Source organism: Balaenoptera ricei, chromosome 15 (genome assembly GCF_028023285.1).
Source record: "Balaenoptera ricei isolate mBalRic1 chromosome 15, mBalRic1.hap2, whole genome shotgun sequence".
Classification (NCBI taxonomy): domain Eukaryota; kingdom Metazoa; phylum Chordata; class Mammalia; order Artiodactyla; family Balaenopteridae; genus Balaenoptera; species Balaenoptera ricei.
In genome coordinates this window covers 5,334,706-5,352,544 of record NC_082653.1, presented here as the reverse complement: position 1 = coordinate 5,352,544, position 17,839 = coordinate 5,334,706, and the positions used below count along the sequence as shown (strand labels likewise).

Sequence of the window (17,839 nt, the reverse complement as noted above, 5' to 3'; positions counted from 1 at the left end):
TTTAGGACCATGAAGGGCCCAGCCATTCTGGGTCTCACCCAGGGCAGCAGCAGGAGATGCGATGACGGCCAAGGTCAGACGTCAGGAGAGGCTGGAGAAGCTATAAGAGCAGGACAAGCTCCCCTGCACCCTCGGGCTCCCAGGAACTGAATTTGATTCAGCAAACACCTAGCGCGGCATCGGCGGGAGCCCTGGAGCTGGCCTGCCTAGATCCAAACCCCAGCTCTACCTATGGCCAAACATGTGACCTCAGGACCTTATTTCATCTTCTGCGCCTCAGTTTCCTCATCTGGAGGAGCGGGGCACCAGGAGCAGCCAGCTTAAGTCATGCAGATGAACGGGGTGGCTGAATCCGTATCAAGTGCCCGGAGCACGTTAAGTGGCCCATAAACATCAGCTGCCATTCACGAGGGCTACTTGTTCGGCTCAGAGCCCCCGGCCTCCTACTTTCATTGCTAATTGCCTCCTGATTGCTACACGATCCTCTCGGCCAACGGCATCCCTGCTGCCCTATGAGCAGAATCTCCTCTTCCCTTCTGCCGGGCCTTTGCCCAGGGTGGTCCACCTTCCTGGGATGCCCTCTCTCGTCCTCCTCCTCCTCCTGTTCTGGCTTCTGACCCCAGTTCCCACTGCTCCAGCCCCCGCGGTCACTTCCTTCTCTGGCTTTCTCTGGCAGTTTTAAGCTCTCCCATATCACTGGTGGTTAATTTTGTAAATACCAACCAGGATATCTGCTATGACTTCCAAGAAAATGTATGTGTCATGACTTAGCCTTCCCTTGGTCTGTGTCTTATTGCCACTGTCAGTCTGTCCACACCATCACGATGCTGTCTCCTTGTCCTGCAGCTTCCTCACAGCCAGCATAAGACTGGCAAGCAGGAGCCTTTCTGCCCAGTCTTTGGGGAGGGCGCACTCCTCTTCAACCCTCAAAGCCCACCTGTGGTTGTCCCAGAGCAACTTTTACATCCTATTATGGTGCCAAGCCCAGGCCATTGCCATGTGGGATTCCCAGCTCCAAGGAAGAGGGAATCCCCTTTTCTGGTCTCTCGCTGGTGTCTGGTCCACCACGGTGCTCAGGCAGCAAAGAAACTTGTATTGGTCAATACATAGTCAGCCAAAAAGCAAGGAGCCTGGAACCTCCAGAGCAGTGCAGAGGCTTGAGGTGTAGACCTGGATGTGCCAGGCTCATAGCAAACCCTAAAGTGATAGCTACTATGGGGGCTGGTGCTAATAGATCAACTTACAAGGAGTGGCAGTTCTCACCTGCCTTCCCAAATCCTCTGCTTGGAGCAGAAGGGTACCTTGTGTTACAGACTGAATGTGTGTCCCCCAAAAATAGTATGTTAAAGTCCTAACCCCCCAAGTGTGGCTATATTTGGGGATGGGGCCTCCGAGAAAGCAATTAAGGATAAATGGGGTCATAAGGGTGGGGCCCTGGTCCTGTAGGATTAGTGTTCTTATGAGACACACCAGTGGGAATTCCCTGGTGGTCCAGTGGTTAGGACTCGGACTGGGAACCTGCCGGGGCCCAGGTTCAATCCCTGGCCAGGGAACTAGGATCCTGCAAGCCGTGCGGGGTGGCCAAAAAAAAAAGAGACACCAGAGAGCTCACCTTCTCTCTCCGCACACACACACCAAGGAAAGGCCATGTGAGGACACAGCAAGAAGGTGGCCTGTCTACCAGTAAGGAAGGAAGCCCTCACCAGAACCCAATTTACTGGCACCTTGCATAGTAGGAGCTGATGTAGGGAAATCAACTACAAGCCGTGGAGGCAGGAAACCTGCCCTGGGTGGGGAGGTGGGGATGGGCCTATGGAGACACAAGTGCACCCACGGGGACAGAAACACAGCCAGCAGCCTGCCCGCAATCTCCCAGGGCGCATGTGATTTTATTTTCCAGGAGGGACGTTCTCTTCTGTCATCTACATCCAACCTCAGGGACTTTTCAGTCCCACTCGTTCATTCCAGGGGCACGCGTTCACTGTGCACCTACTGTGCACCAGGCCCCGGGGATTCAGAGCCAGGCCCCAGGAGCTGAGGATTTCCAGGGCGGTAAATAAATCCTGCTCTCTGTGGCGAAAGGATTCGAACATGTGCCCTCAGAAACCTGGGTGGATTTATTTCTGGGACAGGAAATCAATGGTCTGGACTCTCCCAAGGCCGTTCTAACAACACACGCATACAACAACAGGTGTGGCCCCCACTCCCTGTGTTTCCCGGGTCCGACTTTTCATCTCATGGAGCTTCCCCAGCAGCTCCAGGGCTGGGCGGGGGGCTTAGTCTTATGGGCCCCCTGTTATAGGCACAGGGAATCTGAGGCTCAGGGAGGGACACGCTCACGCTCACACAGGTTTCCACGCGGGGCCGGGTGTCCTAACCGCCACCCTCTCCCGACAAGAAACTCAGCACAAAGCCACACCACAAACCGCCGCCTCCCGGCAGCCCCAGGCTGAAGTGGTCCCTCACTCTCTCTCACCTCCTCTCATCTCGTAGAGAGAGCGGCAGCCGGCAAAGGCCGAGTCCGTCAGGAGCCAGGCTGGGCTGCAAGGTGACACGCGTGCCAACGTGCTGGCCTGGGGACGCAGGTGGTGCATCACCTCGATGTGGGCCTCGGGTCCCGAGGAAGAGCCCTGGCCCAGGAGTTTATTTACAGGTTTCAGGGGCCGGGGGCGTGGGCTCTAGGAAACAAGGCTGGACACACTGACAGTCGGCCACTGCACAGATTCCCTGGCTGGGCAGGGCCCACGGCCAGGAAGAGCTCGGATGGGGGAAGTGACGTCACCACGGCAGGACCCCCTTCCCCCAGCAGGTGGGAGCCCCAGCGTCTGTCTCTGCCTCTCTCCGAGGGCCTGCGAGTCTGGGTCTGTCTGAGGGCGTCTGTGTGTCTGTCTCGCATCGTTGACTGTCTGCGTTCGTATGGCCTTCTCTCGGGCTGTTTGTCTTTCTGGGTGTCTCCCGTGTGTGTGTGTGTGTGTGTGTGTGTGTGTGACTGTCTGGGGTCTAAATTTGTCCAGTCTTTCCCTGCGACTCTTATGAGTCCCTTCCTCTCTCCTTTTCAGGCGACAAGCAAAACAAATTCCCAGAGGGCAGTTACAAGCCTCCCAGACGCCAGCTGCCTCTCCCGGTCCCCACCCCACGGGCGAGGCTATTCCAGCACTTGGTATCATTTCCTTTTGAACATCTTCCAGCAGCAGAAAATCCCAAACAATGGAAAGACCAAGGTTCCGAACAACTGTTCTCTGAAGGAAGCAGAGCTCATGATGGGGACTGAGATGGGGACAGAGCAAAGCCGTGGGAGACAAGCGGCCCGGCTCTGGATTTGAGTCCAGGAGCTACCACTTCCCGTATGTGTGACCCTGGGCGGCTACTTGGCCCCCTTTGCTCTGCTTCCCCATCGTAAAGCATGGATCAGTAACAGTATCACCTCCCAGGATTGCTGAGGATTAACTGAGCTAGTAGACGTGTCCTAGCTCTCCCAACACTAACTGGTACACAGCAAGTGCATAATAAATGGTGGCCGTCATTAGACTAAAAAGCAGGCAGCCCCACCTGACCAGGTGTGAGGGACACGAGAGCGTCCGCACATGTTCGTCAGCGATCCGGAGTGACTGATGCTGAGCAGGCAAGTTCAATTTGTGGGATAACAACTGGCGTGGACAGAGGGAGGAGAGAAAAAGGCAAGAAGGACAGAGAAACCAGGAAAGTCACCAGGAGACAGACCCACAGGGGAGTCCAAGGTCCAGGTCCAGATGCTCGAGGGGGTGGCCGGCGGGGGTCCTCTTCCTGCCCTCACGGCTCATCAGATGCAGATCCAGCCACGGGGAGACTCTGCCCTACGCTGAGCTCCAGAGGGAGCTCACGGGGAGCCTGCGGGGGTCTTCCCAGGCTGAGGCTGGAGGAGACTTAGGGGTCCTCCCTCAAAAGCAGAAGGTTTGCCTACGTGTTCTCCCTCATCTCCCTGCTTCCTCCACTGCACGCTGACACCCCTCCCCAGTCTACTCTGTGCCCAGCAGCCAGAGCAATCTTTAAAAAACACCGGTTGAATCCCTGACTCACGCTCAGATTAAAGCCCTGCAACGCCCACTCAACCCCATGTCTGTGCCTCTGGTCTCCTTCCCGTGCTCACCGCACTCCAGCCATGCTGGCCTTTTCCCTGTTCTCACCCCAGGACCTTTGCACGTGCAATTCTGTCCTGGGAGGTTTCATGTTCCCACCTCAGGGAGGCCTCCCGGTCGTCCTATCCCAAATGCACTCACCTCCCACCACACTCTGCATCTCCTCGTGGCCTGTCTTGGCCATGGGGGGCAACATAGCGCACAGTTAGGAGCCTGGATTATCCGCTCTGTCCCATGGCTCTCCGTGGCTCTGTTTCTTTATCTGCATCTGCAGTGAGGGGGCGTTGCAAAGGCTAGCCCCCGCTCACTGGCCTGCTTGAGGACTGTAATGTACCTGGCATGTAGCACAGCACCGTGTAAGAGTAACTATCTTCTTTACTGATTTGATGGCTGTTTATTGCTGATTTCACCTCAGCAGCAAGAAAGCTCCACGCGAAGGCCCTTGTTTACCTTGCTCTCACTGAATCCCTGGAGGGTAACACCATGCTTGGCACCATACGCTGCCCTCAATTAATATTTGAAGGAGGAAGGAATTCACGTCCAAGGTCCACTCGCCGGGACTCACATCTCTCCCCGCAGGCCAGAGGATGGATGCGTGTTGCTGAAAAGTGGAGGGTCTTTCACAAAACGAAATATGCAACTACCATACGACCCAGCAATTACGCTCCTGGGCTTTTAGCCCAGAGAAACGAAAACTTACGTTCACACAAAAACCTGTGCGTGAATGTTCACAGGGGCTTTATTCGTAACGGCCCCAAACTGGAAGCAGCCCAGATGCTCTTCGGCAGGTGAGTGGTCAAACTAACTGGGGTACCTCCGTGGCACGGAAACAACGGAAAGGAATGAACTACTGATACACAAAATGACCTGGGTGGCTCTTCAGAGTCATGCCAAGTGAAAAAAAGCCAATCTCAAAAGGTTACATACTGTATGATTCCATTTATATTACAGTCTCAAAATGACGAAATTATAGAGATGAACAGATTGCTGGTTGCCAGTGGTTCATCTGATAAAATTGCATAGAACTAAGCATGCACACAGGTACACACAAACGCACACTCAAATGAGTGCACGAGAATGGGGAAAATGGGAGCAAGGTCAATGGATGGTACTGAATGCCGATTCCTGGCTGGGATACTGGGCCATCGCCATAGAAGATGTTAGCACTGGGGGAAGCCGGGGGACGTGTGTAAGAGCTCTCCCTGTATCATTTCTTACAACTGCATGCGAATCTACGATTATCTCAAAATTAAAAGTTTAAAAAGAAAAGTGAGGAGTATGGGGGGCCCTGTCTCTTGGGGCCCTACATCACCCTGGCAGAGGGCAATGCCAGCTGCTTCAAGCGATCCCCGGGGCACGCACGGCCCAGGTCTGGTGCTGGGAGGATGGCTTACTTCGGGGGGAGGGGTAAGAGCCGAAACAGAAGCCCCCCCGCCCCCCTGCCCCGGCCTCGCTCCGTCTCCCGCTCACAGCATCTGCCATCTGGCTGCTGCAGCCAGCCAAACGAAACCATCTCTCGGCTGTCATCTCTCAACTTGCAGGTCTGGCTCCCAGGTTTGAAGATTAAATTCTAAACATGCCGTTTAAAATTTAGAAATGAAGAAAGAAGATTTTAAGTAACCTCTAAGCATTGTCTTCCCCCCGCCCCCGCAGCAGAGAGCAAAGCACCTCCCACTTCTGTCCCAAAGGGAGAGAGAGCAGCTTGGGTTCCCCAAAGTATCACCGCATCCCCAATACAACCCAATAACCCCAATACGACAGGTCAAAGCGTCAGGTATCCCCAAGGTAAAGCATCATTGTTAAGTATCAACGTGTCGCCGATGACGAAGTGACTGCAAACTGCTGCCAGTCGCCATCTCGGGCACAGAAGAGTCAGGAGCTGCAGGGATCTTCAAACAACACGGGCGTCTTGGGAGACACCTGAGTGTCCTCTCAAATACTGCTCACCTGTCTACTCAGGGAACCTGACCGGAACCGGAATTGACCTGTGATGAGCGCTGGTCCCTCCGCGTCTGGGGGTCCAGGCCAGCCCTGTGCTAGCTCAGGAGAAGCAACGCCTGCTCCCACGCTGCCACGGGGCTCAAGTCGACTGGGGAGGGGCCAAAGCTGAGCTATAAATATGCAAATAAGCACCAACAGCTAAGGGTGTTTAGGAAGACAGCACCAGAGGGTGATGGGGGGAGCGCCTGGGAAGGGGGGCGCTCCTTGGATGGGGAGTCAGGGACCCACCTCTGAGGAGGTGGCCTTCAAGCCGATACCTGAAAGATGAAGAGAGCTGGGGGAAGAACACTCCTGGCTGAATGAATGTCCAGTGCAAATGCCCTGAGGCAGGAACGTCTGCCACATTCAAGGGGAAGAAAGAAGACTGATGCCTCTGGGCCACGGAGTGAGGGCATGAAGTGGAGTGAGCTGCTCTGGGGCCGGGCAAAGTACACGAGCCTCTCTGGGGTGCCTGGGTGTGTGCGTGCACGCAGAAGCAGCACAGAAAGTGTGAGTTTCGAAACGATCCACTTTCCAGCGTTGATTTTCCGAACACAGCCACACATCAGAATCGCCGTGGAAGCTCCTTAAACCAGCACACGGCCCCCACGTCCACGACTGAGTCGACCTCCCCCGGTGCTGCGTTCAGGGACCTGCAGGATTTGGTGTGTTTTACAATCACGCTGCTGTGGATCAGTCGATTTCTATCAGGCTTTTCACTCCTTTAGTGGAGGATCCGCTTGTTCAAATAAACTCTTACACTCAAGTCCCGGATGTAAAAGCAAATGCCGGAGCCTAATATTTAAACTAATTAAGGTGAAAGGGAGAGGAAGGGGTGGACACCTGGGACCTTGAGTGGTTCAGAGAACCCTGAAGTGACCGGGGTCAGGAACGAGGCTGGGCAGAAGACAAGCCTGTGAGATGCTGGGCCTCTGGGGAAGGCAGCAGCTTGGAAACCCCCAACATGGGTCAGAAACAAAAAGGGTGGACCAGAGAGGGGAAGAGAGTTGCTCAGAGTCACAGAGCTACCTGGGCAAGGCCGGAGGGGCCGGCGCCAGCCTCCCAGTCCCTTGGATACCAGCCGCCCACACCGGCATTACCTGGTGGGGGTCAGCACGACGTACCATGACGCTGCCTGTCTTTTCCAGGTGGCGTGGAGACTGCCTCACGGTCACCGAAAGCCCCAGGGAACCTGGCTGGATGCGTGAACGGGAGGCATGACTTCTGCCCATCAGACACACCAGTTACGATGGCTTGGCTGGGCTGTGCTACAAGCTTTAAGTGCATTCTATCGTTCAAGGCTCCCAACCAGCCACTGACAGGATGTCCTGTCAGCGCCTAATCTGACAGATGAAGAGACAGACTGCCAGCCTGCCCTCACTCACACAGCCACCTCAAGGGCAGGCCCTGAGGGTATAGGTAGCGGTTCTCCCCGGGGACGATTTTGTCCGCCGGGGGACATCTGGCAATGCCTGCAGACATTGTGGTCGTCCCACCTGGAAGGGGGTCCTGCTAGCATCTAGTGGGTAAAGGGACCAGGGATGTTGCTAAACATCCTACAGCACACAGGACAGCGCCCACAGAAAGCGATTATCCTGCTCCAGTGCCCCTAGCGCCGAGGTCGAGAAACTCTGGACGATAGGTAATATCTCAAGCTCAGTGCCTGGTACATAAAACCTGCTCCCTAAACAGTAGTCAGGCAACACGAGAGTCCTCATTAGGCTCAGGATGGAGACAGTGTCAAGGGCTTAAGTTACACACGGCTGGTTTAAAGACTATCAACAGCCCAGTCTAAACATCTGATGTGAACGCAGACAAATGAGGGAAAAGCACTTGTTCACTGAACACTTGGATTGTAAATTTCTGAAGGTTGGAGCTGCAGCAGCTTCCTGATCACAGATGCATCTCCTGTCCCAGGCGCACAGTAGGTGCTTCGTAAGTGCTTGTGAAAGGAGTAAATGAGTGAAAATGAGGGAAAGCAGCCCCAGTGTTGTTTACAGGCCCTTCTCTGCAGGAAGGAGAAGGAACCAACCATGGGCGGGGCCCAGGTCAGTGATAAAGGGGATTTCTGGAACGGGATGTCAATCTGCAGGAAAACCGGGGTCTATGACAACTTCTGGCTTCTGCGTTTTGTGCAAACAGCAGTCACTATCTGAGGGACCTTTAGCCCAAACACAAAGACCATAAGCTCAGGGACCTCAAAGAAACACAGTGTCTTCATTCAGTCTTTACAGGCAGCTGCAATGTCCCGGGTGGCCTGGGGGATAGCCTCCAGATGCAAAGCAGGGCCCTCTGACTGGCTGGGAAGATGGCCCTCTGCATGGCCATCTTCACGACTAGTCCTCCTGGGCCTCGAGACCCTACTCATCCACCCCAGGTTCTACCACCGACAGGGGTAAGGCTGTGTCCAGGCCCACAGCAAAGGGTGCTGTGAGTGATTAGTGATGTCTGCCCCAGGTGCTGGCAGGACAGACAAGAGATGTGTGTGTTTCCAACTTCTGGTGGTTACGAGAAACCCTGCCTCACTGGGTTCCACCATGCCCTCCAAACCAGCTGCCTGTGTGAGGCCCAGAAGTCACCCTGACCCTTGCATGGGACTCCTTCCTGCCAGGGCAACAAGGGGCAGTGTGCAAGCTGCCCAGAGCCCCCAGTCCTCCACCCGACAGTTTGCAGGTGAACACGAGAGAGAAGCTATCCATGTTTTCTCTTCCTGGGCTACAATGATAAGGATACTAAGGGACCCGCACCAGGGTGGTCCCAGCAACGAGAAGGGAAGGGGTCCTGCCAGATCTTCCGCTTTTTAGAACACAATTTTTATTCTGAGATAACTATAGATTCACATACTATAGAGAGATCTCCCTACACCCTTCGTCCAGGTGTCCCCAGTGGTTACCATCCTGCAGAACTGCATCATCTGTGGCTCTCCCAGGTGAATCAGAAACTCCCCTACTTTTTGGTCCACGCTCGTTTTTCAGGCGAGGGGACTGAACCCCATCTCTCCCTCCACCAGGTGCCACGGCCAGCAGACCCCACGCCCTCACCATCTCCCCTCTCCCTGAGGTTCTCTGCCCCACATCTTCCCATTGCTGGCTGGGTCTCATCCCTCAAATGTCAGCATGTGTGTCAGCCCCTCTGAGAGGCCTCTCAGCTCCCGCCCAGCACACGCCCCCAGGCACGGTCACGTGACCCTGGCATTACCAGCGCCTGAAAGTACTGTCTGCTCCCCGTGAGCGCCTGAGCTCCGCGAGGACTGGCACAGACCCTTTTCGGTCACCACTGTCCATCACCAGCTGCCTCAGTGGCACACAGTAGGAGCTCAACCATCTGGTGGATGAACACACAACGGCCAATTCCCCAAACCCTGGGGCCACCCTCTTTCCCTCCATAAACTGCATGTACGCAGACACCGGGCTATGTTTAGCTGGGGGCTATGGTATCCGGAAGGCTGCAGTTGGGAATGAATGCTTGAGCAGAATCTGAACAAACCGGGTCATTTCTGTACCCTGCCCCTGAGCCAGGAGACCAGCTCCACCATCAACGCATCACATGATGCTGGGCGAGCTGTCTCTCTCTTGTGAGCCTCAGTGTTCTCATCCATAAAATGGGGCAATGACACCCAAGTTACCCTGCAAACCTAAGCACGAACTCCCCACTGATAGAGGCCCAGGTCCTGGGTCTTCCTGGAGTGTCGGGGGTGCCAGCTGCCTGCCCAGAGGGGTCCCCCAAGACCAGCCTCCAACTGCCCCTCCTGACAAAGAGGTGCCAACGGTGACGGGAAAGCAGGGCTCCTTAGCGAACAGCCCACTCTGAGAAGACCCGCTGATGGGGTGAAGCACAGCTGCTCTGGCTGGCTGGTACCCCCGATCCTCCATTAAAACAAATCTCTGCCAAGCACCCGCTGCCTGCAAGAGTCAGTGTTCCCAGCCGCCAGCAGAAACCAACTTCTCCTGGAAGAAGAAAGGTTCAATTGATGAGCTATAAATATTTCTGCTAAATGCTGCCGGGGAGTTGGGCTCTCTAGATGAGCAGGCCCCGCTGAAAAGGAAGGCGGCCACCAGATTTGTTTCGAATTATGAAAATAGATGTTGTCTCCCTACCACATCTGTTTTGCCTGACAAATGAGCAGCAATTCGCCTCCTAAATAAGGCAGCACACCAAGGCCGTCTTGAAACTGCAGCTTCCCCAAGAAGAAAAAAACAAGGCCAGGCCTCCCAGATTTGAGACTTAGACACGAGACTTTTTTCAATCTCATCTCTCAAGCTGCAGGCTCTTGGGGCATCTGTGCCACGCACATCCTTAAGCTCGGCTTTCAAAGCTCACATCTCCCTGTGTGAACCGAAGCTGCTTGTCTTAGAGGGAATGGGGATCCCGCTGCGCTTTAAAAGGAAAAAGAAGACCAGGAGACATATGATCAAGTATAAAAAAAAATGCAAAAAAAAAAAAAAGGTCCCCCCAAACTCAAGCCAAGAGTGCATTTTTGATGTGCTGAAAAAGGCCAACTTTTGGAGTGAACATCAATACCGGTGGCACTCGTTTCTCTATGCCACGATGGCTTGGTGACTGGGTTAATATAATCATTTTCCTTTAATTACTCCAAGACAGACCCAATTACAGCACAGACACGTCTGCCAGCCTGAGGATCTGGTATTTAATAGCCCATCCTTCTTAAGGACCGTCCCTGCTCAGGAGCCTGGAGGAGGGAACAGGGTCAGCGGTGCGTCTGCACGTAGTACAGACCTGGTGATGCTGTTTTGGGCTCTCGTTTAGTTTTAAAAAAGGTCCCTGACCTTCATTTTGGATTTTTCTCCTTCAAGACATACGTTATAGTAACGTGGGAGCGGGGAGAGACCCCAGTGACTGTGGAACTCAAAATATTACAATTCAGTCACAAGTCAGAACTGATAGATCTGGACTTAACAGATTTTCAGGCTAAGACGATGACCAGGACAGGCTTGGAGCGCTCCAGTTCTCCTTCGGCCGTCGTTTAGCTGCCCGCACAAAGCCGGTAATAAACCAGGGCCGGGGAACAATGGGAGCAGCAGTGTCACAGGTCCCTCTGCCTGTGGGTTTTGTCTGTTTGGGGGAAGAAATGAAAGGATGGGGCCGAGAAGCCCAGAGTGTTTTGAGTACTTTATCTCCCATCTCCTGCGGATGAAACGTCCAATCCCCCCACCACTCAAGGAAGTAGATGGATATGCTGGATTTGCTTGGCCTGGCAGAAATGAGATGCAGTTCAGGGATCCCAGGAGACATCTGGTCAGCCAGACGCCTCCAACCCCCTCCCCACCTTTTGTGCCCCCTACCATGTAAAACCCAGAGGGCCGACTGATGACCGCGGGGCGGAGGGTGGAAATTTATGGCTTTGCAGCCAGGTCAACAGCGATGACAATAGTTTTCTGGGGGGCAAGTTGTGGCGTTTGGTTTGGGGGGGCGGGCAGGGAGGCAGCGCGGCCCTGTCTCCGTCCTACATTCCCCCGCTCCAGACGGGAGGTCTGGTGTCTGCTTCCCTCCCGGCCTAAGCCTAACGTATAGCTGGACTGCAACGCAACTCGATTTCCTAACGCCAGGGCCTTGCGGCTGCCCCCAAGGGGAGGGGACTTTGAGAAGGACTCCCCCCCCCTCCACCGCCCTGGCCCGCCTCCACGCCCAACTTGCACTGCAGGGTCTGGAAACTGCCCAGAGCACCCACTCTCCCGTCCTGGCAGGACAACGCCTGTTTGCAGGTTCAGGTCCTGCAGGGCTGGCGATGGGTGTCTGGGGGCTGGAGACCCTCTAGCCACAAAGGCTGCTCCCTCTTACTGAGGCAACAATCACCTAGTCGCTATGGCAACGAGGTTAATGAATTCATCTATTTTGAGTAACTAAAACCTAGGACCCCATTCAAGTTGCCCTGATATTTTCATCCTTAAAAAGCTAACTTCTGGTGTTTCGTTTTATTAGTCTATGCCTATATGTTTCGTTTTATTAGTCTATGCCCCAGGGGCTGGGGGAAGGAATGCCAAAGAGTGATAAGAAGAGGGGGAAGTTGGGGGACGGGATGGGAGGGGTCTCGGCCCACCCTTCAGAGAGGAGAAAACCTGGATGTCACTTTCTCTCTTTTTTTTTTGGTGACGGTATAAAATTAGCACAGCCAAGTAAATGTGTTATAAACACAAAGACGCTGCCAGAAGGCGAAGTGCCTTAAGTTAAGGGAGGGAAGATGGCGGGAGAAGGTTCTGGGCAGGGGGAGGGCAGTCAGATGGTGGGGGGCGGGGAGCTCTGCAACCTTCCTACTCAGTGTCCCGTAACCAGAGGGAAAAGCCATTTCCCTGCGAACGTACATCTGCAGGGCGTCTAGACAGTCATAAAGAGGACAATTAAAGAAAGAAAAAAGCCGCAAGCCCCCGGTCACCCCTCACCTCCTCCTCGCCAGGGCACCCGGCTGCAACCCGCTCACCGCCCAAACAGGCGAAAAATTATAAAAACAAGAAAAGCCAGCGTGGGCGAGGGGGAGGCCGGGGGAGTCTGGGCCGAAAACAGTTTATGAGCAAGTGTTTGGAAATTCTGCTTTAAATAAGCCGGTAAATGAATTCAACCTTGTCAGATCTCTCTCCCTCACGCAGACCAAATATCCCGCTGGCGTGCTGTCTAGACACAGATAACAAAGGACTTTTTACGGCGCCCAGAGACGCGCTGACAAAGTCGCCATTTAAAGACGCAGTGTTGCTTTCTCCGTCGAAACCATTTGTCAGATGGACTTCAATGAAAATGCTAAGTTAACGGTCTGCTTTGGGGTCTGCGGGTGGACGGGGCGGGGAGGGGCCTGGGCCGCCCCGGAGAAATAGAAAACACATCATCTCTGATTGGGCCGCCCTCCAGGTTGCCTGGAGAAGAGGACCGTACGTGGCCCACCGGCACATAATTCTCGCTCTTCTTGTTTTAAGAAGCCGGCTGCTGAAATGTTGCTAAGGCCCAGCCTGGGCAGGGTTACATTAAAAAGCATGGGCGCGGGCTGTGGGTGGGATGAGAACTTGTCTCCACCTGCCTCTTGAGGGGGGGGGACGGGACACCGAGAATAAATGGGGAGGAGGAATTCGGTGTCATCTCCAACTGTGCATTTTGCAGGAGCGGCCCTTGCCCCTGCTGTAGAGTCGCAGCAAAACAGGCAAAATGTCCTCCCTTCCCAGGCAAGGACGGTGTCGGGGGTGGGCCGGCCTCAGGGGTGCATCCTTTGGACACGTTCAGTGTACCCCAAACGCCCCCAAAACCAGAGGGATGTGCCTCTACTCGGCCAGGTCAGGTCAGAGGGAGGAGAAACCGCACCCAAGCTCGTGGGCCCCAGCCCAGGGCGTGTGCAGGACCTGGGGCGGCCAGACGGGGCGGGTCCCCGATGTGGGGTCTCCGGTCTCTTCAATTCAGATTTGCCAACTTCTAGAGGAAGGCCTGGTGCCCACTGGGTGCCCAACGCGGGGTCGTTCTTTCCATCAACCCTCACTGCCTTCTCTGCCAGGGTGCTGGGTTTCTGTCCTCCCTTCTCTCTCAAACGTGCCGAGTCCAGACCCTGGAGCCAGACGGACACAGAGCAAACCCCAGCTCCACCGCTTTCAGGCTACGTGGCCCAAAGCAGGTTGCCCCTCTGAGCTTCTGTTTCCCCACCTGTGCAGCGGGGTCCTGGCCACCTGCCCTGAAGGGCTGTCGTGAGGATTAAATGCCCCCGCCACTGGCCCAGCATCCCGCAGGCCCAGTCCCAGGTCCGGGCCTCGCTGCCCTCATCTGTGAAGTGGGTACCGGCCTCCTTCACACGCTGGGAGGAGGAGAAAGTGAGGACACAAGGCACACGGTCCGTAAACAAAACACCGCCAGGATTGGGAGGCTCACCAGTGAAAGCTGTCTACACTGTCCACCAGGGAGGTCAGCGTGCCGGTGACATAAAGCCTCAGCAGCCTCCCACGCTGGTCCTTGCAGGGACCCCGATCCACTCAAATCAAGGGGGGACTGATTGTGGGCTATATGTCAGAGGACTAATGAATGGAGTGTTTCCTCCCTTTTTTTGGTTTTGGTTTCCAGACTCATTTTTAATAACTGCTTTTCCAGAGGCTGCTTCTCCCACAGTGAACAGCCCACAGGCTCCGCCGTCCGTGGGCAGAACCTCTGGTTTCACCCAGACCCACGGGTGTGGAGGTTCTGCAAGGCACCTACTGCCGCGGGGGACATGACGCCGGGGTGTAGAAAGGTGCTGTCGGGCTTCCCTGGTGGCGCAGTGGTTGAGAGTCTGCCTGCCAATGCAGGGGACCCGGGTTCGAGCCCTGGTCTGGGAAGATCCCACATGCCGCGGAGCAACCGGGCCCGTGAGCCACAACTACTGAGCCTGCGCGTCTGGAGCCTGTGCTCTGCAACAAGAGAGGCCGCGATAGTGAGAGGCCCGCGCACCGCGATGAAGAGTGGCCCCCGCTTGCCGCAACTAGAGAAAGCCCTCGCACAGAAAACGAAGACCCAACACAGCCATAAATAAATAAATAAATAAATAAATAAAAATTAAAAAAAAAAAGAAAGGTGTTGTCTTCGGTCAAGGGGTTCAACCGAGGCAACGGGAAACGGGAGCCCGTGGTCTCTTGTGCCTGGGATACGGCTGAAGCTTTGGAAGGATGGCAGAGGCCAGCTGGGTCAGCAGTGCCATTTAACAGCTGGACCCCAAGGCCAGGGCCACTGGGGAGGCAACTTGCCCAGGTGACCCAGCCAGGACTAGAAAGAACCCAGATACTTCGTGCACTGGTGAGTCCCTCCTACACACACCTGCTGCCACTCTCATCTGGCAACCACAGCAGCCGTTACTAATCAATGACTGCACATTCCCCGAGCCCAGCGCAGGCCTCAGGGAGCCTCCTGTCCCCAGTGTCCCAGGAAGTCAGTGAAATGTTTTCTGCCAAGTCTTTTCCAAACATAGTCGTGGCGAGTCTTTGACCTGAAAGGAAATGATACAATACGGGGAGGAACTAGGGGAAGTCCTGCAGGACAAGGTCCAGGGCAGCTGGGAGGACCACTGATGGGCTGGGCCCCAGGGTTCATCACAAACACCCACAGAAATGTCCAGCCTCTCTCCACACCTTTGCCCACATGGGCTCCTACTCTGCCTGCCTCTCTCCACCCTGTCCTGCTTTCCCAAACTCATCTCAGACCCCCAGGGCCTCCCAGAAGGCCCCTGAGAGGCTGGAGCAGCTCTCTTCACCAGTGGAGGAAAGTGCCCAGGGGCGGAGACCAAGTTCTCCTCACCAGGCTCAGGGACAGCCTCTGTCCCTGACCATCCCGGGTCCTGTGTCCCTCTGTCTTGCCCTCAGCTCTGAGCACCTTGAGGTCAGCCTAGTGGTCCAGGTCCTTCTGTAACCTCTGTCTTCACCATAACCTTGAGCCCATCCTCCCTCCCCTTACACCCGGTCCGACTGTCATCCCTGGTATCACGGACCTTGGCAGGACCGCCCCTCGCTGCCCCCCCTGCCTCAAGCCCGTTCTCCACTCTGCAGCTGGAGATGGGCGTCCACTGGACCCTGTTACCCGCCCCCCTCCCCTGCTCTAAACCCTTGCAGGGCTCCCCGAACTCCCCTGAAACCAGGCGAGATCAGACCCCATCCTCCCAGCTCTAACGGCCCCCTCTTCACCCATCAGCTCCAGCCACCATGGCGGCTTTGAAGGTCCCAAAGGCACTGCACACTTTTTCTGGCTTCAGCAGGAAATCTTCATCCCTGAGATGAAATCCTGCTTCTCCTTCCCCAAGGCTGGGCCAACAGGTACTGTGGCCTGAGTGGGTGATGAGCGCCACGTGGCACCCCGATTCTGGGGGCTTCTCCCCAGCACAGCGGAGCTGGGAGGGGCCTCCCGGTGAGAACACGCCATTCAGAAAGGGCAAGCGACTGGCTACATCACACAGCACCAAGTCCTGGGCCGAGCCGAGCACCACTGGCCGGACTCCTCCCATCCTGGGCATGTGCCCCCCACCCCAGCCCCGGGCCTCCACGGCTGTCCCTACCTCCCAGTGCCATCCTCCACTCGAAGATGCTTCTCTTCCTAACCGCGATGGCCTCTTCCCAGGCTGCCTACTGCCTCTGAATTCCCCAGGGGAGGGGGCTCATCCCAAGACTGAACAATGTCACAATAACCAACAGCAAGAGGGATGGCACTCACTTGGCGCCAGGCAGGGAATGTGGACAATCTTATGTGTGTCCCCATTTTACAGACGAGGCGACCGAGGCTCTAAGTGGTTACAGACTTTGCTAGCCAAGAACCAGGCCTGGAACCTGAGCTTCAAACTGGAGGTTCTGCATCTCTCCTCAGGCAGTGCCAGCTCCCAGGCAATGAGCTTCCTGTCATCAAAGGCCACAGGACAAGGTGGCTTTGGGCTCGCATCTTAGTGATGTTTTGGTCGGCCCCACCCTTGACGAAGCACCCAGACATCGGGAGCACCCCGAGAAGGTGGCGGCTGGAGGCCGGGGGACGTGGTATGGCTGTGTCTCTTCCCACGGGGTTTCTTGGGCTCGGGCCGGGCCAAGCACTGCCCTTGGAATCTGGCTGGCAGCCTGGCCCAGATCTCCTGGCATGGGCCGCAGGGCTTTATTTAGACAGCGTCCGCTGGGCAGCTCCGGGAGCACAGGCCCAAGTGGGCGTAGCTCCATCGGGTTTCACGGCGCGTCTCTGCCGGGAGCTGCCCCCATCATTATAAATCGGCGCATGTTTTGCTGGGAGGCTGGTCACTGGCCGAGCAGGGGAGACAATGGGCTGTCTCCTTTGAAATGGGTGTCTCTTCACCCACCCCCACCCCTTTCTTCTTTCGGGGAAGATTTCTTCCTGCCTCGGCCCAAATCCCACTCTCTGGGGCCTCTCCCCAACCCCTGACCCTCCAGAACAAAAGGGAGAGTGAGCGTCTAGACCGCCAGTCTGAATGTGAGAAGGGGGCATTGTATGACCAGGACGGAGGCCTGGCCTACCAGGCGGAAAGGTTGGGGCGTTGGGGGGGGGGGGGGGGGCGGGAGGGGCGTGGTGAAGGCCCGACACCTCTCGGGTCCCCTACGCTCGCTGCCTGTCCCTCCTGGGACGGAGATGTGGCCAGAGCCCAGCCCCGAGGACCCAGCCTGGGTGGCTGCCAAGGCTGGACACGCCATCTCCAAACGAAATGCAGGGAATTCCTTAGCCCGTCACTAAAAAATTAATTCACTCAAGGAGCTAATTCAAAGGAAGGCCTCGGAGCAGCGCCTGAATCCAGGCGTGTCCATAAATGTCAGCTGTTTATCATGATCAGTTTAGACGCTTCACGTGTATTCTGGGCTGAGGGGACCAGGGTGGAGAGTCCCCAGCAGGGACCCTGGCGTCTTCCGGCATCTGGAAAGCCTTGCTCCGAGTAGGGGAGGGGACGTGTTTCTCGACAGCTGGGTGGTGAACACTGGCTGTGTGACTCCATGTTCCTACTCACCCTCTCTGTGCCTCTGAGACACACTGTCTGTAAAAAGAGGCTCAAATAAGATCTGTGGTTTTTCAGACCATGTTTTACCAGCAAGGACCTTCAATTCAATGAAAGTCTGACTCAGGAGCTTTGCGATATCAAATGGATACAGAAGCAGCGCTACTCGGCTGATGTGAGCCCCAGAGGTGAGAGGCTGCATCTCCCATAGCAGCTGAGGGCCACCGGGCGCTGGCCTGGCCCCTCCAATGGGCATCAGCCCATTTTACAGAGGTGAAGGCGCAGACTGCTGTCCAGGCAGCCAGCATCAGCAGGAGGT

General features: G+C 55.7%; 1 protein-coding gene and 1 non-coding gene across 2 annotated transcripts in view; one reads left to right on the top strand and one right to left on the bottom strand.

Annotated features, from left to right (window-relative positions):
• The window catches only part of PMEPA1 (prostate transmembrane protein, androgen induced 1), a 58,084-nt gene that overhangs the window by 19,955 nt on the left and 20,290 nt on the right, over window positions 1-17,839 (bottom strand). The window lies entirely within an intron of this gene.
• On the top strand, window positions 1,481-1,553 carry TRNAP-GGG (transfer RNA proline (anticodon GGG)). The gene has a single exon. It is a non-coding gene; the product is annotated as a tRNA-Pro (tRNA).